General features: G+C 43.9%; 1 long non-coding RNA gene and 2 pseudogenes across 1 annotated transcript in view; 1 reads left to right on the top strand and 2 right to left on the bottom strand.

The window, feature by feature from the left end:
• Positions 1-26,332, bottom strand: part of LOC141047986 (uncharacterized) — a 308,665-nt gene that overhangs the window by 275,700 nt on the left and 6,633 nt on the right. The gene's annotated exons all lie outside the window — the stretch shown is intronic.
• Positions 1,830-2,566, top strand: LOC141048024 (guanine nucleotide-binding protein G(q) subunit alpha-like; annotated as a pseudogene).
• On the bottom strand, positions 7,101-8,591 carry LOC141048025 (bifunctional phosphoribosylaminoimidazole carboxylase/phosphoribosylaminoimidazole succinocarboxamide synthetase pseudogene; annotated as a pseudogene).

Consider the following 26,332-nt stretch of genomic DNA (forward strand, 5'->3'; position numbering starts at 1 on the left):
TTGCTCTTCTCTCAACCTCTGTGCTCTGACTGGGAGTCCTCTCTCTGGGAGTGTGGTGTTGCAAGCTGCTTTCCCTCTGGCATGTTCTGCTTTCATGCCCTCTGCCTGCACACCTTCTGGTCCAGTCCCCCTTTCTGTTCCTCTAACCATAGCAGTTACATGGTCCAGTATGTCTAGGGCAGAAAGTCTTCCCCCCTGGCAAACCTGCTATCTGGCCACGTGGTTCTGTATAAGGAGCAGTGAAGGTAACCTCCTTTGGGCTCTTACTCTGCCCTCAACAGTGCACATCAGTACACCTGCGCAGGAGCACGACAAATCAAGGAAAATGACATTGCATGAAGATGGGAGGTGCCGGACCTGCTCACCAATCGGACCGGACCACCCCCGGGTGAGAATAATAAGACATGTTTTTCTTATCTTGCAGGTTGGATAAGGGGCTTATCTACAGCATTCTAGAAAGTTGTAGATAAGCACTGTGTTGTAGTGACCACTGTGTCCGCTAGGGGGCGCTGTGTGGGTGTCCTAGGATGGGCCTACAGTCATATCCATTGTGGTAATGGGTATAGGATGCTGAAGGATCATTATGCATCTCAAGATGGGTGGCCTTGAGATGAAAGCTTGCTTATGTGCTGATCAGCAAAGCTTATGTCATTCCAAGGTGTCAGGGAGAAGCCTTCAGATTGATGAGATGGGCAGGATCAATCATCTACAAATCCACCCAGGGGAGTGTTTAAGAGTGTCACAATAAAGTATATGTGATTAAATGCTTGAAGGACCTGTGATGAGGTCATAGCCATGTGACCTGCTGGGTGTAGGTACAGACCATATAAGGTAACCAGAGTAGGTCACATGGGAGAGAGCATGGATCTGATTGAGCCAAGTGGAAGGTCCCAGCAGGCCTAGGTGGAGGAAGGTGTGCTACCTTCCTAAAGACCACGTGCTGAGGCCTGGGTATGTTGGCTGTATGCAAGGAGGGATAAGCCTCCTGTGTTTGCTTAGGCTCCAGGACTGAGCCTGAAACAATGGACACTTATACTTGCTTCCGCCTGAGCTAAAGGCTATTCCTTGTGTTATGGGCTGGTTTATGGAGCAATAAACCCTATGAACTTTTAATGGAGCGTGCCTCCTGATTGACTCTGGTGGCTCTTGAGCAAGTTAAATCGCTACAGCACCAAAAAGCAGTGGCCACAGCTTATAGTGGTAAAACGAGGTGACAGGTTCCTTTTTACTCCATGCGCTTTAAATATATCACTGTCCCCACAATCTAAATATCCTATTAGTAGGCCTTTGTGTGGGTTTCCTATCAAACTCCAAACACAGAACAAACTCTGCACAACTGTCATCCTCTGTGGGATTTGAACCCCAATCCTACAAAGCTGTTGCGCTGATCACTGAGCCACTATATACAGTGGTAAGCACTAAGCCACCGTTACAGTGCTAGCCACAGAGCCACTGTGCTACCGTAATAACCATGCAAGAATATTTTTGCTGGCAGCATTGTGTATTAGCTCTGTGGACATCATATGCACTAAACGTCTGTTTAATTGATTTGAGGATTTAATATCCTATCCTGACAATAGGCAATCAATATTGACATCAGCCCTGATCAGTTGACTGAAGGAGTTGTAGAGTTTCATGGAATAAGGACTGCTATTTTACCATGCTAATACACTATGTTCCAATGTATTTATTTAAAGGGATCTCCCGTCTCAGTCTGCCTCCCCCCCAATCAGCACAGCAATCCCCCTTCTTACAAGGAGAAGCAGGTCTGTGACTTACAGGGTGGGGGGGGGTCTGTCTCTTTCCAGCACCACTAGCAGTTAGCAGACATGACTCTGGAGTCCATCATGGTGTGCTGCCTCAGCAAGGAGGCCAAGGAAGCTCAGAGGAACAGTGATGAGACAGGCAGCTCCACCAAGACAAGAGGGACACCCGCCAGGAGCAGATAAGGATTATCCATGGATCTGGCTACGCTGATGAAGAGGGGCTTCACTAAGCTTGTGTGCCAGAACATTCACTGCAATGCAAGCTATGATTTGGGCAAGGGAGACCATTAAAATTCCATACAAGAAGCAACACAACAAGGGCCATGCATTGTTATTTCGGGAAGTTGATATTGAGAAGGTGTGCTCCTTTGAGATCCCTTATGTAGATGCAGTGAAATATTTATGGAATGACCCTGGCATACAATAATGCTATGATAGGAGACGGCATTATCAACTGTCTGATTCCACAAATAATTATCCAAATGACCTGGACCATATTGCAGATCATGGATATCTACCTTCAACAACTTGTGCTCTGAGTCAGAGTGCCCACAACAGGAATCATCGAATATCCATTTGATTTACAAAGTGACATCTTCAGAATGGTGGACATAGGAGGGCAGCAATGAGAAGGAAGAAGTGGATACACCTCCATAATGTTCCTTGCAGCTCTTAGTGAATATGATCAGGTGCTCATGGAGTCTGATAATGAGAACTGGATGGAAGAGCGCCAAGCACCATTTAGAATGATTATCACATATCCGTGGTTTCAGAATTCTTCACTCATCCTATCCTTATAATAGGCTATCAATATTGACATCAGCATTGATCAGTTGACTGAAGGAGTTGTAGCGCTTCATGGAATAAGGACTGCTATTTTACCATACTTATACACCATGTTCCAATGTATTTATTTAAGGGCAGTCTGCAGGATTTAACCCCTCCAAGCCTTATATGTGTGCATGTATGGCACCCCTGAGGCTTCAGTTGCCACAGAGGTACTGCACCTTCTCCTAAGGTGAAGTGCCCCACCATCCAGGTAGGCTGGGAACTACTTTCTGCATTCCAACACCTGCACCCCACACACAGGATAGTTCAGCAGGGACCCATCCATGCTTTATGCTGGAAAGGTCATAGGGTGCCTTTTGTGGCCCCTGGCTTCGTAACACGAGAGGTGCTGGGGAGGCGGGTGAAGTTAGATACAAAAGAGTGGCAAGAGTGAAAGTTAGTGGTTTGTTGGTTTGAGGAGAGAGAAGAGAGAAGATGGGTGTCTGAGGGATGTGCTGCAGCAGGTCCCAGTGATCTAGGCTGCTGACACGAGAGACTGATAAGATTGATAACCTAACCTTCCATAAGAGAGATAGAACAGATCAGAATGAAGGAGAACAGAAGAACGGAGGGAAGCAGGTTGAGAAAGAGAACCCTTCCAGTCCAGAGAGCGCCAAGGATGGGGCCTGGTCCCCGAGGTTGATTGGATCTTTATGTCCGGCAACAGACACCGAATGAGTAGTGAGCCGCCAACGCCTTGCTCCCATCATAGACTTGGGACACAACAGCAACTGAATAGAGCCGGGACACAGTGAGGAGTCCCCGAAGCAGGCTACAGCTGTCTGTCATACCAGTATAGACTATGAACACAGAGAGAGGCATTCCAGGTAACAAAGTACTGGAGTGCTTCACACCTAAAGGCGCATTGGAGGAGTCGTTCAGTAAGGTACATGTTGGCAGAGTGTGGAAGGGCGAATCCCATCCTGTCTGGAGCCCTGACCTGGAGAACACAGTATGGTGGCAGGCAGTTGTGTGAACTGCAAGCAGTGAGTAAAGCTTTGGAACCGCATACTCTGGTGTTGTTCAGTTATTCCTGCACCACTACACCTGGGTACCAGCATCCATACCATTCTGTGCCTCTCCTCATCCATTGCACCTATACTGCCCTGGGACTACAGCTCCACCTGTGGGGAGCTTTACCATCTCTACTGCACCACACCATCAGTCTCAACAGATCTGTATGCAGCATTGGCTTACCATCTTACTTGCCAAACACCACGGGTGGCGTCTCGAACTATTCATATAAACTTTAACACCATTAACATCACCGCCATTGATATTGGGCTCCCAGGGCCACAGACCGGGTCACCGCTGCTGTGACACATTCCTGCCTTGACAACAGCCCAGTACTGAGTACCCCGCTGCCCTGTGTGTGCGCGAGGGCGACCCACATGTAGCTCTTTTAAAGACAAACTCAGTTAACACCTTTGTATGGTCAGTCCCTTTCTCCCTTTATTCAGTAATCAGCATTTCATTTGATATATAAATTATGCCCAACGACTGTGGTGGATCTTAACCTTCTATCACTCCAGCTCTATGTCCCGCAGAGTGCTACCTGCTTTTGCTTCACTGACAGCCTCTATGATGTGTTTCATTCTGGAAAAAAAGAGCTGCAAGTTGATCAGGAAGAGGTGGCACCGAGCAGGTATAGAGCTGGAGCAACAGATCTACTCCCTCATTTCAATATAAACATAGAAAAGAAACTACGATCAAAAAAGCCCACTTATTTAATAAAGATCAAAATTACTACATCAAAGAACAAACATGGGGGAGACATAAAGTGCAATTGTGCATGACAAACAAAATACCAAAAGGGTACAGATCTAAACAGGGCATCAGAAAATTTTAAGCACATCAATATCCATATAGACAATGGCGGATCTTAATAGGGGCGGATGGGGCGGTCGCCCCGGGCCCAAGGTTTTTTGGGGGCCCAGGGGCAGGGGCGGGCTGGGCCGGGTGGCAGAGAGGCAAATGCCACCCGGACCGCTCCCCCAGCACCTGTACAGGGCCGGCCGTGCCCTGTGCTGTGACGCCGCCGGCAGCAGACAGCCGCCTGCGTCACATTCTATGAGGGGCCGGGAGCTGTGCACGGCCGTCACCTTGACGGCTGCTCAGCTCCGGCTGTACTTCCGGGTCAGATGTCGGGCGTGCGCGATGACGTCATCGTGCACGAGCCGACATGTCCCGGAGGATGCTGAAAGCAGAGGCGCTGCTGGGGAGCGAGCCGGCTGTGAGGTAAGTGTATGGGGAACTTTTTTTATTTTTTTTATTTATAAAATGAATTAAATGGGGGGGGGATGACTGGGGGCTGCACATGATGAAGTGGGGGGTGAGTGGGGCTGCCCATGATGAAGTGGGGGATAAGTGGGGCTGCCCATGATGAATTAAGGGGTAAGTGGGACTGCCCATGATGAATTAAGGGGTAAGTGGGACTGCCCATGATGAATTAAGGGGCAAGTGGGACTGCCCATGATGAATTAAGGGGCAAGTGGGACTGCCCATGATGAATTAGGGGGTAAGAGGGACTGAACATGATGAATTGGGGGTAAGGGGCACTGCACATGAAGTGGGGGTAAGGGGGACTGCACATGATGAATTGGGGGTAAGGGGGACTGCACATGATGAAATGGAAGGGGGGATAAGGGGCTGCAAATGATGAAGCGGCACTGCAGATGAAGTGAGTGGGTGATAGGGGACTGCAATGGATGAAGTAAGGGGACTTCAAATTAAAGTGGGGACATTAAAGTGGATCCCCTATGGCCAGGATCACGTTGGGCGATTTTGTGTGTATTGGCCGTAGGCCTACAGTTTATGTGCAACGTCTTTTTAGGCCATGTCCACACGTGGTGGAATGGTGGCGGGTTTTCCGTATGGACCCGCAGCAAACCAAGTGCTGCGGTCCGTACGGCTGTCAATTCCCGCACAGGGACCGCAGCGCTCAGGTGGGAAGGGGGATACAGGGGCCCAGGTTTTATGAACAGCCCCGGGCCCATAGTCCACTTAATCCGCCACTGCATATAGACAATAAGGATCCATTAAATATTTATATCTCTCACTATATAGACATTTGAATATGTATGCAAACCGATTTCAGATGAATAGAATGAACGTGTAAAAATATTGCTGGAAGTATCTTGGAAAGATACATGGGCATACACATAGATCAGTCCTCATTCATGACCTAGCAGCTTTTTTTTTTTTCAGTTGCTACAAGTACCGCATTTGCTGGATCACGGCAAAACCCCAAGCGTCACACATGTCTGCAAGTCCCATAGGGAATAAATGAGGCTGAATGCAGTGCTGCCACAAGTGATCTGTTACATGGCAAATTCAGAAAAACTACTGGATCTGCTGCGAAATGCAAGAATCGCTGATTTGACAGTAGCCCAAGTCACTGACGACAGTGCCTGCATTACTCATGCTCACCAATGGGGGAGGTAGCACTAAACGTGCCTAGGGCAGCACAAACAATACGGCCCTGGCAGGAAGATGTGCGTAAGGGTAAATCAATATATTTACTTTGTTCTATGTTCAGCTAAGCAAATCCTTAACAAAACGTTTATTCAATAGCTATTGGAAACATACCTCAAATTTATCTGACCAACTCAGCTGAAGAATTCAAAGATGGTTAACCATTTTCTGTGACGTTAAAAGGACAACCCATTACACATTCTGGGAAGGACTTGGAAAAGCTCCATGAGAAGTGAGTGAACAGTAGGAAACGTTGAAAAGACATGTCCAGCTTCTAGGTGCAGTTACTAATTTATTGCCGTTTCAATACATAATCCAGTATATCACAGCAAACGGACGCCTCTTGCCAGCCTGTGTGTTTTGACTCTTATGAAGTCTTAGTACAAGAGTCAAAATGCATAGGATGGCAGTAGGGGTCTGTGTGTTGCACTATTGCATATATTGAAACAGCAAATGCTCAACTGCACCAGGAAGCTGGACCTGACTTTTCCACTAACAATTGTACACCAAGAGGTGGCGATTGCCTGTGCTTCTGGTCAGGATGGTCTGAATTGGGAATAGAGGATTAGTACTGAGGACAGTGACATGTGGCTTGAATAGTAGGAATTGTATGCTTACTTGTATGGTAGTCACTAGCACTAACATTTTCTCTCTAGATTTCATCAACCTTTGGTGAGTGCAAAAAAGGCAAGAGCTATTTTACCAAATGGCACAAGAAAACCTTTGAAGATCAAGAACTTGCTGGAACTTACATCAACCATACCCATCAGCAAGAAGGAATTTCCCATCTGAAGTTGAACAACAACAATATTGGGTGAAAGGAGAAAGCTTAAGGTAAGTCTCACCTCCAGCCATAGGCAGCCCTGCCACCCATCTTTATAGAAGTGGAGATAAGCAATGATGCATTATGGAAGATGTTTGGTCAATTAGTTTTAGTTATCGCTACCATTGAGAGTGTAAGTTAGCTAACTTGTCTGTCTAGTTCCACAGATCTACAGCAATTGAGAAAGTGGACAGAAGAAAGAAGGCCAAGAAGATGAAGTGGAAGAAGGATTCAATCCAGGAGAGCAATGTGATAAAGATGATTTAAGAAGCTTCTTGAACAGTACTCAGAGTAAAAGAGCCCTTCCCATCACTAACCATGTGCAAATCAGCCAAACCGCTGCACAGTACTGCCAAGACAAATGGAGGTGAGCACAGAACAGAATTCTGAATTATACTTCATGCAGCACTATGGGAACACCCCCATCTTCTACTAATGGCTGCACCATACACAAGAAGCATTTTCTACCATCTCCCTTTTGTCTCCACTTCCTCAAGTGACATTTCCCAGTGAACGCATTTGTCTTGGTTGAAAGCAATGCCAAATTTTAAAAACCATCCAAAACACTACATGTGAACATAGCCCAAGTGGTGGAAGAACATTTTTTGTTTTGGGTTATTTGTCTTACATACACATTACCATGAAAAGGATGTTCCTCAACATATTTCCCAGGAAAATCCATTTCAGTTTCATTTTTGTATGTTATATTTTGTGCCTGTAAAAATGGCATAGGACTGTCAACATTGTTCATAGCTGTGACCTGGGAGTCTGAAATGCTACCAGGGGTATTCCCCATGATGATACCATGTAATTTGAACACTGTTCCTAATGATTTCAGATTTATTTTTAGGCCCCAAAATCACCCGAGGGGGGTTGGGGTGGGAGGTCGTGGCAGAAGTGCTTACTTTTCCCATTTTCCCCATAGACTTACGTTGAGCTGGTTAGACGGGTTTATTGGGTATTACAATTTGCTGGACCCAACCAATGAGCACCTGAGCTTTTTAGTGCTCACCCATCACTAGGGCTTATCAGAATACCATTAGCGGTTTCCTAATAGCTGCATCGGAAACCTGGAGCGCTACCATTTATCAGCAGTTAGGTGCCGCAGCTGCATGTGTTGCAGCTGTGTGACAGTCACATCACATGCCTGGAGAGACCAACACACAGGCAGTCTCATCAGGTCCTTTGTGATCAGACATATCCCTCATTTCACATGGGATGCCATAATTTGCACAGATTGCTTAATCTTTTCACAGTGGACTAGGTCAGAAATTTACCCCATCAACAATCCATACTTAGCTATGACTAGGTCACCAGTAACTTCACTTTGTCTGCAACCCACTCAGTTTCTTTTGACTTTTCGTGGCAAGTCTGTTCATCCTTCTGCTGGGTCTGATCACCTGAGGGCCATAGATGCCACAAGTCATTATCAATCACATCAGCAAAGACCATTTCTTTTTTTGGTCACATCCACACAAAACTCAATCTTCATATTCACTCGGGTGCAGTCTTGTGCTGACCATGTTTTTTCCAGAATTTCAAAGATGGCCACTGTGGAATGGTTCATGATGTCCACTCCTGCCTGGCCAATCACAAGGCCAGCACAGTTTAGTTGCAATCAGCTGATCTTCAGACCATTGAGAGTCATTATTGGCATCAACTAGAAAGGACAGGAAAGGAAAGATGCTGTCTGCAATCATGCACAAAACTCTGCCAAAAAATGTCCAACACTTTCTGATAACAAAAACCCTGAAGTCGCCAGACTTCAATTCCCTATATCAGCACTCTGGTATATTCTGATGACAGAGAAAAAGGAGGAGACCAATCTGATCAGGGACAAAAAGCAAACAGGCATAAACAGACATCAGAATGGAAATTCAGCACAGCCCCAGCTGGGGCTGGCTCACCACAAAAACTGTAATCCGGACCAAATCTCAAGTGAAAAAAAATAGCAGAGCACACTTAGCTTGAGAAGGCTGGAGCAGAACTGGAAACCAGAACCTCAGGGCAGGAAAAAAAAAAAAAAAAAAATTAGGGAGTCAGCTGACTTAAATCCAGTCAGACTCCTGATGTCCACTCACAGTCCTCCTCCTCAGGTGGCAGGCCTCTGCCATTTAGATCAGCTTCATTACCTACTGTCACCACTAGAGGGAGCCTGGATGGAGACCTCACGACTCCTCTGTCAACACAGCCAGCTCCACCACCCTCACCAGAAGCCAGAGGAAAACCAGAAAGTTCACAACAACTATACTTTAGGAGGATAAAATTTATATCCTTCTGGTACCCCCAGGATTTCTATTCAGGAATGAACTGGTGGCTATTCTCCTGCACACCCACTCTATAGGGATCATCTCACAGAGTGGCAATGAACCAGTTGCACTAAGGCCTGTTTCACACTTGCTTTTTTTTGCAGCGCGTTTTTCCCGCAAAAAAACGCATTGAAAAATGCATACAAAAGCATACAACTGCTGCGTTTTTTTCAAGCATTTTTAGGAGCATGCATGAAAAAAACGCAGTGTTTTTATGCGTTTTTAGTGCGTTTTTACCGCGTTTGCGTTTTTTTTCCAACATTAGGTGGCCCCTCACACTAACCCAAACCATGACTTTACTAACCCTAACCCTTAACCAAACCATACTTAACCCTAACCCTTAACCAAACCATACTTAACCCTAACCCAAACCCTAACTAACCCTAACCCTGACCCTAACCCTTAACCAAACCATACTTAACCCTGACCCTGACCCTAACCCTACTTAACCCTAACCCTAAACCCCCTTAACTAACCCTAACTCTAACCCAAACCCCTAAATTCCATGGTTAACAAAAAAAAAAACGCATGTGCAAAAAAACGCATACATAAGCATGCCAATGCGCACATATGCGCACCCATAGACTTATATTGGGTGTCTTGCTGTAAAAAAACGCATTGCGTGCGCATGCGTTTTTTTGAGGCAAATCGGACGCACAAAAAATGCAACAAGTTGCATTTTGTGCGCCCGAGCGCATACCGCAAATAAACGCATGCGCGGTAAAATGCGTACAAACGCATGTGTATGCGCACATAAGCGCATCCCATGCAAAGTATAGGAAAAAAAACGCATGCGCTATTTAGCGCTAAATTACCCCGAAAAAAAACGCTAATGTGAAACCAGCCTTAGTCACAAATGCTGTCCTGATACCAGATTCTTGTAGCAGTTTGAATATGCAGCTGGTGGTCTTATTGGAGATGGATGCTTTCCTCTCAATGTGGTCCTTCCTGGCTGCATTGCCCGCTGTAATCTGGTCCTTGGACTGCATGAGGACAAAGCCAGGGTAATTCAGGAGCTCATACAGCTAGTAAGTTTTACCTTCATGAAGCTTCTTGCCCAGTCTCAACTCATGTGTGTCCATGATCATCTATGTCTATGTTAATCTATTGCACTGAAGGTCACTTGTCTGACCAAAACCTTTACTACTGCTTACTACTCCTGGAATAAATTGTCACCATAATACCAAGCTGAGTGCCATTTTTTGCTAGATTATATGCCAACTTGTCAACTCAGACTAAGGCGTCTTTCACACATCAGTATTTGTATGCCAAAACCAGGAATGTCTCCAAAATAAGGCACAGGAGTCAGTCTTTCAATTATATTTTTTTTCTCGGTAAGTTCCATTCCTGGCTTTGGCATACAAACACTGATGCAAAATACTGACCAAACACTGAGGTGTGAATGAGCCTGAACTTGGCAGTTGATGAAGAATTGGTAATAGATGCAGGACAGCCAACAGCTTTAATTTATGATAAAAACAGAACCTGAATCTTGAGACAGAAGTCTACGGTCCTGATTGATCCATGCATAAAGCATCACACAATCTTGCATCAGAAGTGGAAATTTTCTAAGACTTCTTGGAATTACAACCATTATGGACATCCATGACATGTCACTGAATACTGCAATACTAAATCTTTCCACTGGGAGCACTGCAGAACAATGGAACACTTAGGCCATGTGCACACGATGCATTTTCCAGCAGATTTCTTTTTACGCGCTTTTCCACTGTGGATTTGGAGAATGGAGCAGGTGGAAAACTGCAGAAAAGTGATATGCTGCATTTTTTGGACTGCACAAAAACCGCACAGAAAAAACTGCAGCGTGGGCACAGTGGTTTTTTTTTATTTGATTTAAATTGTACTGTAAATCACTTTGCGGATCTGCAGCGTTACTGCGCGGTAAAATCTGCTGCGGATCCGCAGGTAAAATGCATCGTGTGCACACGGCCTAAATCAATGAAAACTACAATACATTTTATTTCTATAGCGCCGACATATTCCGCAGCACTTTACATTTCAGAGGAGACTTGTACAGACGATAGACATTACAGCATAACAATAATCACATAGATCATAACAGATACCAAGAGGAATGAGGGCCCTACTCGCAAGCTTACAATCTATGAGGGGAAAAAGGGGAGACATGAAAGGTGGGTGGTAACAATTGAAAACACTGTGCACACGCTGCGTTTTTTCCATGCGGTTTTTATGCGGTCCAAAAAATGCAGCATGTCACTTCTTTTCTGCAGTTTTCCACCTGCTCCATTCTCCAAATCCGCAGAAGAAAAACCGCACTGGAAAACTGCAATAAAAAAGAAATCAGCAGGAAAAATGCCGGTCATATCACCTGCGGATTTCTTAAAGTCTGCGCGGAAAAATCCACAGGAAGAAAATCACCGTGTGCACTTAGCCTTACTGCCAGATATCTCCACTGGTAAAAACTGATCAGATCACTGAACTGAAATTAATTGAAGGTAATAAATTCTAATAAACTTCTTTGAAACAAGCAATTATCCCACAAGTTTACTTAATCAACATTTGCATAATTCAGGGATCAGGTTTTGTCCATCCTCAGGATAGGGGTGAACAGCCTAATGCAGAAGTAAATTTTTGGCTTCCAGGGAGAAGGAGACACCTGAGGTGACGGGAAATGCTGGATTATACTAATGAGCCTCACAATCAGTGACCACATAGGAGCAGCACTGAGGAGCTGATGTGAGGCCAATGGCAGGAAGAGACGTCTCTCAGATCACCATGTTATTCTAGAAGCTGCAGCTGATCTGTTCTGGGTGGAAGTTGTCTGTGATCAAGATGATTGATAATAGATGGCTCCTAATTGTGAGCGAATCTGAACTAGATACAAGGTCAGATAATGTGAAGCCTCCAATACATAGATAATGGTCTGCAGAATGATGCAGGGCCTTCATTCCTCTTGGTATCTGTTTTGATCTGTGTCTATTGGTATGCAGTAGTGTATATTGTCTGTACAAGCCCCCTCTAAAATGTAAAGTGCTGCGGAATATGTCGGCACTGTGTCACCATCACCCACTGACCGATTTGCCAGTTTGGGAAAAGAAAGGCTTTGTACAATTTAATAAGACTCTTGCACACAGTGACACGCTGTAAACAATTTGAGATAATAGCAAAACCATTTTTTGATTTTCATTCTATTGTCAAAGTTGCTGCCCATAAAAAATATGATGAATTATCTGTTGGAAATGCAACTGCAGATATTCTAGCCAAAGACGCAGCCGTGACAAGAAAAGTGTTTCAACATTAACCTCTCGAGGTTTCAGGAGTTCAAGAACAGACCCGAATATCCATTTTGCAGAAGAAAAAGACATCTCTTGTTGCTTCCCAGGTGGATCCATAACCTCCCTTTTGTTTGTTTAAGCGGGGTTTTGTGTCATGACTTAAAGGGGAGTTCTGTGCGTTTATACCAAAACATCTGCAGGTTGAGTTCACAAGATATAATCATGAAAGTTTGGGTCTTTTAGGCCAACAGAAAAGGTTAGGAATTCTCAGAATGATTACTGGAAAAAGATGGAAGAGACTATATAAAGTCTTGTTCAATCATGTCTCATTTGTGCTCAAATGAATCCAAGACCAAAAGGACAAACTTCCACTACTCCAAATTGCACCTGCAGATGATCCATGGTCTATGTTAGATCGGTCTGTTACCATCAGGTAAAAATGGTCTCAGGTATGCATTGGTTGTAGTAGATGTTATTTCTAAATGGGTTGTATTTTACCTGTCAGGAAAGATGATGCTTTGTCTACAAAGAGCATTATTTAATCATGTCTTTTGTACTTGGTACATCCCAAGAATGTTCACCTCTTATTGAGGAAGTCACTTTACAGGAAAAGTCATGCAAGTAGTTTGTACTATTCTAGGGGTACAACAGTTTAATGTACCTTACCATCCACAGGCCGCTGGTATTGTGGAAACGATGAAAAGAACAACATCCAGAATTGCTAAGATGTTGTTGGACAAAGGAGATACTTGGGTTGATGCCGTAACTTTTGTACTGTTGAGTGTGATGAACGACTTCTTCCACAACTCAATTTCCTCCTTTTGAACTAATGACAGGAAGAAAAATGCAATTTTTCCACATGAACCATTTTTGTCCACACCTCAAACAGATGCTGTTGCAAGGCCCAAATGGTTGCAGTAGTTGCAGGAAAGCTTGAAAGCCATACTTCCACATGCTGCATCAAGAACGCAGAGAATGGAGACACCATATGAATCTCCATTCAAGAAAGGGGCTCTAGTGAGGATTAAACTGTCAGGAAGAATGGACCTTAGGAAAGTAACAGGGAAGGTCCCTTTGAAATTATTGAAACCATGGGACAAGGTATGATTCCTGGTCAACAAGCATCTAATGTGGTTAAAATTACCCACAGACAATAAAGTGTGGGTACATGTTGATCAATGCAAGTTGTATATTGAAGAATGATACTGCATTTATTTTAGGAAGAAATGGATTCCAATAAGAGCTGGAATATGACACATCCTGTCCTTGATGGATTTTATTCAACACCAATCCTACAGGAGAAGACAAATCTCAGGAAAAGCCAATTGATGTGAATCACATTTCTGTTTCTCTATACTATTTCAACTGATCTATGCAGAAGATCTTTTACATCATGGAATAAATACTAGTCTAGTGAATGAACCTTGCCAAAAACCTCTACATTCACAAAGTCCAAGAGGATCTAGTCTACAATACCTAATAGATGAAGACATAACCGACAAGTCAGAAGATATTACTGGAAACATTTGCATTGGTTATGGTGTAAAATGCTGTATTGTGCTACACTTCATACACAACACTGACATAATATTACATGCTACCACAGGACCCAAGACCAAGTTCACACAGTTACAAGAGATAACACACACTAATAAGACAGGCACATGGGAATTCTGTCCTACAGATATGTTTTACTGGAATATAGAAACAAGAGATTAGGAGGAATCTGTGTGGTCAGGTGAAATTCAAATGATGTGATCACAAAAGGGAAAGTTGCAACACCCAAAACAGATATGTGGTTAAGGACACAATTTTGGGAAAATTTTAGAGTCTTGATTACTTTCCATTACAGAAGGAGATGATTGGGTAAAAACATGGAACTTCCAGATAACCAGTAGCTGTAGTGTGGCGCCCCTGAGGCTCAGTCGCCACAGAGGTACTGCACCTTCTCCTAAGGTGTAGTGCCCCACCATCCAGGTAAGGTGGGAACTACTTTCCACACTCCAACCCCACACAACAGGGTTGTTCTGCACAACCACATTGCAGCTCAGTGCTTAGAGAGTAGCAGGGCACCTCTGGTGGTTTCCTACATGGAACACTGGATGTGCTGGGAGGTGGGTGGAGTTAAGATGTGTAAAAGAGGGAAAGTGTAGGATTAAAGGTTCAGTCTGACAGAGGGTCAGTGAGGAAGGAAGCCACTTGGGAGAAGTGGGGATCCCTGGAAGAAGGGATGGAGGAAGGAGTGCTGCAGCTGCCTCAGTAATCTGAGCCAGCTGGCACGCGAAAGAAACAGAAGGAGAAAGACGTAGAACAAGCTTTCATAAGAGAGAAAGAACAGTGCGGAACGAAGGAGTAGGAGAACAGAGGAGACGTGGGGTGGAAGAGGAACCCTGCCTATAGGTTCTCAGTGCAAGGCTGGGGCCCAGTCCCCAAGGTTGTATGGACACTTATGGTTCTGCAACAGACACCGGTGGAGTAGTTGGCTGTAAATGCACTACTCCCATCTAAGACATGGGGCACAACAGCAACTAAATAGAGAGCCAGGACTCTGGAGAAAGGAGTCCCCGATAGAGGCTACAGCTGTCTGCCATACGAGTAGAGTTGTTAGGAACATCTGACAGGAGGAAATTCAGAGTACTACGGTACTGGAGATCGTCACAATTAAAGGCGCTATAGAGGAGTCATTCAGGAAAGGTACATGTTGGCGGAGTGTTAGAGATGAGCTTTCTATCTGGCCTGAAGGTTGGCTGAGTCTCTAACCCGGAGGACACAGCCCGGAGGCAGGCATCCTTGTGTACCACAGACTGAGTAAAGCCTTGGAACTACAAGCCTCAGTGTCCTCCATTCTTGCGCCAACCCGCTCAGTACCACTACATCTGGGTACCATCCTTTAGACTGCCTACACCTTGCCATTACAGCTACACTGCCCTGGGACATCAGCCCTGCCTGTGGAGGGCTATACCAATACTGCTGCATCCCATCATCTGTCCCAGAGGATCTGTCTGCCGCGTCGGCTTAACACCTCCCTTGCCGAGCACCACAGGTGGCGTCAAACTGTTCCATTTCACTAACTTCATATACCGCCATTGACTTAGACTCCCAGGGCCATGGTCCGGGTCACTGCTTCTGTGACACGTTCCCCTGACACCAGCCCAGTACCGAATACCCCGCAGCCCTGGGAGGGCGACCCAGTAGCTTTTACAGTAACAAATACTAAGGCTCCAGAAGTAAGGATTACACCACATTTTTGTACTTATTCAGATGTAGTGATACCAAATTGGCTAATTTTATCTTATTGGGTAAAATTTGGAGATTCAAATAAAATTTTAATGAATCTTGTATAATCCCTGCAGTTAGAAGGTATATGATGACCTCTGATGCCACAGACATGCCAGCTCAAGACGATGGTGATGCCAGATGCTGTGCTTTATCGTTCAGAGATGTGGACAACACAGAAAACCCTATTGACCTGTGCAGTTTTGACTTCTGTAAAGAGCTTGGTGAGGGAGGATTTGGAAGTTTTGATTTATCCTCAGTGTTCCCCAATGTGTCCTGCACCAGATACACTGGAGGGACATACATATTCATTGTAGTGATCCATTACACAGATTCATATAATATATGGCAGTTTGTTCTGATCTGTTGTGATTTTTAACCTCAGGTCATCTTGCCATCACACCCAGTCAGCAAGGAACTTGTGGCTGTTAAAATAATAAAGAATAAATGTAAGGAGGAAAAGGTGTACAGTGAATTAGAAATCCTGAAAATGGTCACCGAGTGCTGTTATTTGGACTGTCCTTGGTCGGAGTGGACATTAGAAATATACCAGAAGCTTTTCAGTGATCTGTGTGCGTGGCATCTGCCATTTACCATTTGTTCCTGCGTTTGCTTCTATAATGTTGCTAAAAGTCTCTTCAGAAGGGGGCTAGAACTCTCGTGCCACCTATAGGAAGGAGCAATCCTAGTGGTCAATGTGCTACTCCCTATAGGTGGCGCTTGAGTTCTTGTTCTTCCTCTCTGAAGAGAACATGCACATTTCCCAAAGGAGCATTGCAGCTTTAAAGTCTCCTCATATCGGCATGCTTACCATGTCACTCTCTGCTAGGAAAGACGTTACCCCTGGGATCCCCTTCTAAAATGTTCAGTGTTTTCACTTGTTTTTTTCTGCTGCCAAGTATGAGCGTTTATGCATCTTACATAGTAATGCCTGCTGTGGGCACTTGCTAATTAAGCAATTATTCAAAGCAAATTAGTCCTTTCATCCTAGAAAACTTCTGATACATTCAGATCTGGCTTGGGGAGCACATGTGTGCACACAAGTTTATTTCTAAGTGCAATATTTTCAGAGTCTCTTGCTGGTTAAACATGGCATGTGGACAGGTCAGGAGACAGGCAAGGCTGGCCAGATATTTAAACAAATATGCTTCTTGTTAAATTGCACACCACTTAGCTGCTGCTTTCTTTTGCCTCTACTGTCCCTTTACACATTCTGTATACTCCACATCAGCCCCTCCATTCCCCCTGTCCCATGTACAGCACAGAGGCTGACATTTCACAGTCACTCCAATCCATCCAGTGCACAAAACCTAGACAAATCAAGCAACCTGTTCATGTCTCCCTCTAGTCACTGGTGACATCTGATCTAACCCTTGGTCCCCTTCCACCATTATAAATAAAAACTCACCCTGCAGCACAGATATCCTGACAATCTTATAAACATTCAGTGCTCACCTTCTCCTTTCTTAGTGGTGCCCTCTGGAACTCAGTCAACATGCAAACTCCTGCATATCCAAGATTTAAGTTAACCAAGTTGGTTTAAGTGGTGAATTAGGTATAAACATGTGATAATGATTTTAACTGACCATAGAGCAGAGAGGTTTATCTGTAGGTCATTGGCAAATCCAGATGGTTTTTTAGCAACATTAGCTGTAAAAGGTTTCTACACATCTAGAAGTAAAGTTATCCAATCACCATGATCTTACATATAGAAGATGCCCATCTTTTCCCAGAAAGATAATATGAATGTGGAAAGGTTGGGAGAAATGGGTGTTGACCAAATAAGTGGTGAGTCGATAGCTATTGATCGTGTATCGTCATTAGTTCTTAGCAAATTCAGCTGGCTCTGTCAGTGGTCTGGAGACAAATACCAATGCATGGGGACAATTTTTTTATTCCATAAAAATACCTATAGGTTGCACCATCTATTGTGCACCCAAAAGCAAATACCAGCAGACAAAATGATGAAGTTGGGTCTCCCAATACCTTATCACTGGACATAAGTAGTTGCCCAATTAATCTGGCAGTGGATCTCAGAATACACATTAATGCGATTGCCATGTGTCAATCACACCAACAGTTTTATTCACTATAGCATCCACTGTCCCAACAGTAACATCTTCAATGTTTGGTATTTTTGCTTTGGACAAGTCACTGCTCAGATCCATCTAAATCTCATGGTACTGATCTGTTTTCTGCAGGTTGGAATTCCCAAGGATGCAGTCAACAGGTGTGCATTATAGATATATTTGTCTCTTGACTATTTGCATGGTAGAGGGTTGGTGCACAGGGACCTGAAGCCAGACAATGTGTTGCTCATGGACAAAGCTAGTCATAAAATCAAGCCGAGTGGCTTTGCTTTGACCCAACTAGTAGGAAACTGTTGTCCATGTCACATTATCCTGTACATGAATACAGAGGACTAAGACATTATTCTTCAATCTTGAGCCCTACTATAGATAATTGTTCATGGGGAGGGCTCTGTTGCTTTGACTGGATATTTCCTTTGGCTTAAAGCAATGGAAACTGACAATATACTGAGTAAACATCAACTGGAAACAATGTCCAGACTGTACTCCACCTGCTCATTGGGAGAGATTTTAAGAGAAGCCATAAACATGCAAGGCCAGGTCTTCTATCCATGATCCTCTTGTAGTCATCCAGTTTTGTCTTCAATTATCTCAATTTTCCCTGGAAAGTGAATGTCTTGGACCATGGCATCAACTTGGCAGTTAAGGCAAAGGAATTCGTAAAAGAATTTGGAGAACAAATAGCTTGAGCTTTTTTGCAACTTGCTGTACAGATTACTTTAGTGAGAATATCAGGTCTTATGTCAGCATTTTTTTCACAATATGTTTTCTGTTGTATATTATCTTGATTGCCAAACTTGGGATATACATTTTACCATTATCACCTCTGGGCTTGTCCTTTATACTTTATGGAACAGCTTGAGTTTATCATGTGTTGCTTTCTGGGTTCTGCATTAAGTCTTGGGACAGACGCCTTAAAGCCAATCATTCATCCATACAGAAATCACACTGCTCTTAGAATTTTCACATTGGATCTAAGACTTCATGGAGGGACATGGTGCCACGATCATTCTAACCAGATCCTGGTGATGGAACCTTCTGAGAAGTCCATGATTATGGAAACAGAAGCAGCTTTAACAAGCTAGTATTGCATGAAACCTGTAATTTTTAATCTGAAAGTTTTACAGAGAATGGACAATCCACAGAAGACTCCAGTGCTAAGGAGGTCTGTCCACAAGTTCATACAAACATATGACTTGTTATGCCATCTTAATACTGTAAGAATCATTGACCTGTTCACATGATCCTTTTATGCCAAGTTCACATGTGCAATATTCAGCCATTTGAAGTACTCATTTTAATGTATCCATAAGAAATAGAAGAAATTAAAAGGATACGCTAGCATTTTAATCTAGTTTTTGAAGAAATCTACATTATACCTGCTTCTTTCTACTCGCTCTCCCAACAACCTGTGACACTTGTCTACGCTTCATAGGCTTACTTTGGGATTCTTTTGCAATGACCACATGAGTCCAGAAGGGAGACCAGGAAGTGCCATTGACAAACATGTTTCCACTCAGCTTCCAGGATGACATGAGAAGGGTACACCACCATGTTTCAGGAGAATCATCTGCACCCAGAGAATTCTTAATGTGTTGATGTCAATTGCCAGTTTAGATGACATGATGTGACAAATATCACTATGACCTAGCAACAGGTCATCCACACAGACCAAACTCCTTTTCTTTACTCCGCCCTGTTCAAAGGATCTTAAAAAGGACCACTATCTGGATCGTGGTCTCACCTAGCGGACCCGAGCGGCCACTTCAGCTCATTCCCACTTGCAGACTACATGCCTTTCATGGACTCGGTCTCTGGGATGGTCTGAAAATCACATGTCAGGAACACAAAGAGCAGGGTCATTTCTCAATTTAAGTTGTCAAGGAGGCCACCAGCTCAATCCAGTTGCAGACCACCCTTTCTCCAGACTCTGCACTCTCCCCAAAATGACCACTCAGGCTTGTAAATAGAAGCAGAACATTCGAGGAGGAACACTCATGCCCAGACATCTGTAACATCTGACTCATCTTCCTGTCCCAAGTGGGCCTTTCCAGCTCAGCCTCAGTATTTGGCTAGTTAGAGCTTCCCTCCCCTCCAGATAGTTGGGGATCTTCCCTGACAATTTAGACCCTTGAAATGGGTTGCAAGTCTACATTATTGCACCAAAATATTCAAGAGTTGTTTTGTTGCTTAACCATTTTAGGCAATTTACCTACCAATATCCCATTATCACCAATAGGAATCCACAGAACATTGCATGTTAAAAATAATTGTAAAAATATATTCCATCTAAATGTTAGAGCAAATAGTAAAAACTATAGTTAATTCTGCAGCAGAAAATCCAAATTATCTAGTGTCATTAGTAACAGCCTTCAGTATAAAGAACAAGGAGACTTGGAGGTGATCCTTGACCTCAATGTCAGTCTGTGTGATCACATGGAGACAGGATTTGCACAAGCCTCATACACTGAAGATCTGCAGGTAGTTTTCCAAGATGTTTGCAAAGACCTGCCTGACAAATGCCATCAAAAACTGTGTGCAAACAAGTACCTAGAACTGGTGATGGCAGAGATTGGTCCCCAAATACTGATGCAATCAAGATTTCTCTTTTGTTCACTCATTTTTATAATAAATGGATAAGAAATCATGACCACCAGTGTTTCTGGAGGCATTTCTCCCCCACAACACCTGAAGCCCAGGGTGGTGAGATGTGTCAAGGTGCTTGTCAGCTCCCCATCTTGTGTCCCTGGTGTCCATTACTACTGACCTTAATGTCTACAGTTGACGACCATGCATTTTAGTCAACTATTCCTTTGCACCTTGTGCACTCGAAGCCCTTTGATTACTGCTACCAAGAGTGTCATTTACTGTAATACTCACTGCATTGCCATAATGACTGGCTGTGCGCAAGTTTTATTTGAAAAAGGTTATTCTAATTTTTTTGCCTCACTTAATAGCCCACACCATGGAGTGCTCCATGTTAAGACATTGCTTATTGTGCATACATGACTGGTCTTGTTTGGGATAGACATCTAAAAATTCTACACTTACTTTAATCATAGTTCTAAAAGTTATAAACAGACATGTCATCTATACACCTTCCTATGGTGCTTTGAATATTGATCTTTGAATTTTTTGGCTTCTGTTATGCCAATTACCATTTATATCTACTCTGAATATACGGATGGGAAAAGTAGTTTTTTGGGGGACCATGCCTCTGTCGGGATAGCTCTTTGATCATTTATGATCAAAAGTCTCAATTTTTTTAGACCTTTACCTTTGGATTATTGTTCTGCATATTTTACCATTTTTTATGCCCCAGTTTATCAGTCTCTGCCTTTTAACCCCTTCACCCCCAAGGGTGGTTTGCACGTTCATGACCAGGCCAATTTTACAATTCTGACCACTGTACCTTTATGAGGTCATAACTCTGGAACGCTTCCATGGATCCCAGTGATTCTGACATTGTTTTCTCGTGACATATTGTACTTCATGTTAGTGGTAACATTTCATTCAAATAACTTGCGTTTGTGAAAAAAACGGAAATTTGGCGAAAATTTTGCAATTTTCCAACTTTGAATTTTTATGCCCTTAAATCAGATATGGCACCCAAAAACCTTGATAACTAACATTTCCCACATGTTTACTTTACATCAGCACAATTTTGGAACCAAAATTTTTTTTTGTTAGGAAGTTATAAGGGTTAAAAGTTGACCAGCGATTTCTCATTTTTACAACACCATTTTATTTTTACGGACCACATCACATTTGAAGCCACTTTGAGGGGTCTATATGATAGAAAATACACACAAGTGACACCATTCTAAAAACTGCACCCCTCAAGGTGCTCAAAACCACATTCAAGAAGTTTATTAACCCTTTAGGTGCGTCACAGGAATTTTTTTTAATTTAAAAAAAAAAACTAACATCTAACTTTTTTTCACAAAAAAAGTACTTCAGGTTCAATTTTTTGTATTTTACCAAGGGTAACTGGAGAAATTGGACTGCAAAAGTTACTGTGCAATTGGTCCTGAGTACACTGATACCTGATATGTGGGGGGAGGGGGGAGAACGACTGTTTCGGCGCATGGCAGAGCTCAGAATGGAAGGAGCACCGTTTGACTTTTTCAATGCAAGATTGTTTGGAATTCAGATCGGACGCCATGTCACGTTTGGAGAGTCCCTGATGTACCTAAACAGTTGAAACCCTCTAAAAGTGACCCCATTTTGGACACTAGACCCCCCACGGAACTTATCTAGATGTGTGGTGAGAACTTTGAACCCCCAAGTGCTTCACAGAATTTTATAACGCTCGAACGTGAAAATAAAAAAATCATTTTTTTCCACAAAAATGATATTTTTGCCCCCAATTTTTTTTTTCCTAAGGGTAACAGGAGAAATTGGACCCCAAAAATTGTTTTGCAATTTGTCCCGAGTAGGCTGATACCCTACATGTGGGGGTAAAACACTTTTTGGGTGCATGTCAGAGCTTGGAAGGGAAGAAGCACCATTTGACTTTTTCAACTCAGAAATAGCTGGAATTGAAATCAGACACCATGTTGCATTTGGAGAGCCCCTGATGTGCCCAAACAGTGGAAACTCCCAATTCTAACTCCAACCCAGACCCCAACACACCCCTAACCCTAATCTCAGCCCTAACCCCAACCCCAGCCCTAACCGTAATGGAAAAATGGAAATAAACACTTTATTTTATTATTTTTCCCTAACTAAGGGGGTGATAATGGGGGGTGTGATTTACTATTTGTGGCGGTTTTTATGTTTGGCGGCTATCGCACGCTAAAAGACGCTTTTTATTGTAAAAATAGTTTTTGCATCACCACATATTGAGAGCTATAATTTTTCCGTATTTTGATCCACCGAGTCATGTGAGGTCTTATTTTTTTGCTGGACGAGTTGACGTTTTTATTGTTACCTTTTTCGGGCACGTGACGTTTTTTGATCGCTTTTTATTCCGATTTTTGTGACGCAGAATGAACAAAAACCAGCGTTTCATGAATTTCTTTTGGGGGGAGTGCGTTTACACCGTTCCGCGTGCGGTAAAATTGATAAAGCGTTTTTATTCTTCGGGTCAGTACGGTTACAGCGATACCTCATTTAGGTTTTTTTTATGTTGTCAGTTTTATGCAATGAAAACTATTTTATATAAAAAATAATTATTTTTGCATCGCTTTATTCTGCGAGTTATAACTTTTTTATTTTTTCGCTGATGATGCTGTGTGGTGGCTCGTTCTTTGCGGGACAAGATGACGTTTTCAGCGGTACAATGGATATTTATATGCGTCTTTTTGATCGCGCGTTATTACACTTTGTTTGGCGGTATGATAATAAATCATTTTTTGCTTTGTTTTTTATTTTTATTTTTTAAGGGGTTCGCTAAAGGGGTTAACTAATGGGACAGTTTTATAGGGTGGGTCGTTATGGACGCGGCGATACCCAATATGTGTACTTTTATTGTTTTGTTTTTTATTTTCAAAAAATGGAATAGGGGGAATATTTTTTTTTTGTAATTTATTTGGCGATTTTTTTAAAATTATTTTAACACTTTTTTTATTTTTTTACTTTATTAAACAGTCCCAGGTGGGACATCACTGTTCTGTGACAGATCGCTCATCTGTCACATCACAGATCACTGTGACAGATCAGCGATCTGTCACAGGCAGTGCACAAGGCTTCCTCATGCCTGCGCTTTGCAGGCACTGAGGAAGCCAGCTTCCTGCAGGCCCCCGTCGCCATCTTGGATTCGGGGGCCTGCAGGAAAGGAGCCCCCGGCAGCAGCGCTGCACATTGCGCTGCCGTGGGGGGCTCAGGGAAGCACGGAGGGAGCCCCCTCCCTGCCGATGCTTCCCTTTAACCCCCGGTACACCGCGATCAGGTTTGATCACGGTGTGCAAGGGGTTAACGTGTCGGGGCGGTCCGTGACCGCCCCTGACACTTTGTGCCGGGTGTCAGCTGTGATAATCAGCTGACACCCGGCCGCGATCAGCGGCGCTCACCACGTGGGCGCCGCTGATGGCGGTAGACGTACTATCCCGTCCATGGGCATAGGGGCCCGGGTCCCATGGACGGGATAGTACATCGGATGTCAGGAAGGGGTTAATTAGGACTATATTTCAGTACAGTGCTGGAATTATATCTGATTGTTAGTTCATCTCTTTAGGGATTATATTTACAAGTGGAGAAATGCTAGGTTATGATAATATCCACAATTCTTTGAATCCAAGCCTTGTATAAATTGAGGTAGACATCAGTGTCCCTTCACTAGATGGGCAATATTACTGGAGCCTTTAGCAGAGACCAGAGTTGTCTCAGGAAGGTGCTATAATGTGGCACCCCTGAGGCTCAGTCGCAGCAGAGGTACTGCAGCTTCTTCTAAGGTGTAGTGCCCCACTGACTAGGCAAGTTGGGAACTCCTTTCCACACTCCAACTCCTGCATCCCACACACAGGATAGTTCAGTAGGTCAACCTAGCAGCTTCAGGCTGGGGGTAGCAGAGCACCCTTCCTGGAACCATGCTTCGCAACACGAGATGTGCTGGGAGGTGGGTGGAGTTAGTATAAAAGAGGGGGAAGTAGAGAATTACAGGTCAGTCTGGCAGGAGGTCAGGCAAGAGAAGAGTTCAGTTCTGAAGTTTGAGTTCAGTTTAGAAAGTGCTGCAGCTGCCTCAGTGATCTGAGCCAGCTGGCACAGGAAGAGAAGGATGTAGACCTGCAACCTCAGCTTCCATAAGAGAGAAGGAGCAGTGCGGAACGAAGGAGTAGGAGAACAGGGAGGAGTTGTGGGTTGGAAGAGGAACCCTGCCTATAGGTTCTCAGCGCAAGGCTGGGGCCCGGTCCCAGAGGTTGTATGGACACTTATGGTTCTGCAGCAGACACCGGTGTAGTAGTTGGCTGTAAATGCACTACTCCCATCCAAGACTTGGGACACAACAGCAACTGAATAGAGAGCCAGGACTCTGGAGAAAGGAGTCCCCGATAGAGGCTGCAGCTGTCTGCCATACGAGTAGAGTTGTTAGGAACATCTGACAGGAGAAACTTCAGAGTACCACGGTACTGGAGATCTTCACACTTAAAAGGCGCTATAGAGGAGTCGTTCAGGAAAGGCACATGTTGGGGGGAGTGTTGGAGAGGAGAATCCTGACTTGCCCAGCAGTTTGATTGAGTCTCTACCCCGGAGGACATAGCATGGAGGCAGGCACCAGTGGTTACCATGAACTATGAGTAAAGCTTTGAAACTGCACGACCAGGTGTCCTCCATTCATTCGCCACTAACACCTTCAGCACCGCTACATCTGTGTACCAGCATCTATACCATTCTGCACCTCTCCTCATCCATTGCACCTACACTGCCCTGGGACTACAGCTCCACCTGTGGGGAGCTACACCATCTTTGCTGCATCACACCATCAGTCCCAGCAGATCTGCATGCAGCGTTGGCTTACCATCTCCCTTGCCAAACACCACGGGTGGCATCACAAACTATTCAAATAAACTTTACCACCATTAACATCACCACCATTGATATTGGGCGCCCAGGGCCACTGCTGCTGTGACACATTCCCCCTGACACTGGCCCGGTACCGAGTACCCTGCTGCCGTTGGTGTGAGGGGCGACCCAATTTAATTTGTGGGGATCAATATTTCTCCCCACAATGATGACATTAAATCAAATATATTGTTTATGGTTTTAATTATAAGGAAAATGCGAGTGTGGAGAAAACTAATCTATGTTTGATAGACTTCTTAGTGTCAATCGCGATCTACGCTCTCTCCCTCATTTTATATTGACCAGAATGTCTCCTAGAGAAAGCTTCAATATCTTACATGGATGCAGAGACATGAATGGAGGGGCCAACAGCCAAGAAATGAAGGTTAAGGGTAATGTGCCGTAACTACATATTTTGTTTATTAGAAAAAAAAAACCCTAAAGTATTAATGTTTTGTTTAAATAGTATTTAGTGGTATAATGTATGAAAAATGTAAAATACTCACATTCCACTTTTAAACACTATGGCTGGTGGGGGGCATGGAACAGCTGCTGAAGTTTGCCTAGAAAATGCCGCTAGCTTACATTATGACTGCAGGAGAAGTGAGCAGTATCTGGTCACATGTGTGATTTCACTCCTTTCCTCCCCCTCTGGTGCCCACAAGAGGTCAATGTAGCATGACGGGAAAATGATACCAATACGTGGACAGTATTGATGAGGATCGTTGGCAGAGTCGATTCTGTTAGTTTGTGACACTCATTGTATCACATGTTGGGTATCGCATACAGGAGTTAGATATGTGGTGTATATCACATGATGGGATTAGATACTTGGCTCAGTTGTAGCATCTGTATGAGGCCATAGGCTCAAAAAAGGCTTCCTCAGACAGACTTAGCACGAGCCACTCTGACTGGCAGATTCCAGAGAAATCCTGACACCCTTTAACCCCTATACAGGGATCTGGAATTACAACAGGACCCAGTGGATTTCTACCTACAGATGGGC

The sequence above is a fragment of the Dendrobates tinctorius genome, unplaced genomic scaffold (genome assembly GCF_039654945.1).
Source record: "Dendrobates tinctorius isolate UK_male_01 unplaced genomic scaffold, ASM3965494v1 ptg000131l, whole genome shotgun sequence".
Taxonomy (NCBI): Eukaryota; Metazoa; Chordata; class Amphibia; order Anura; family Dendrobatidae; genus Dendrobates; species Dendrobates tinctorius.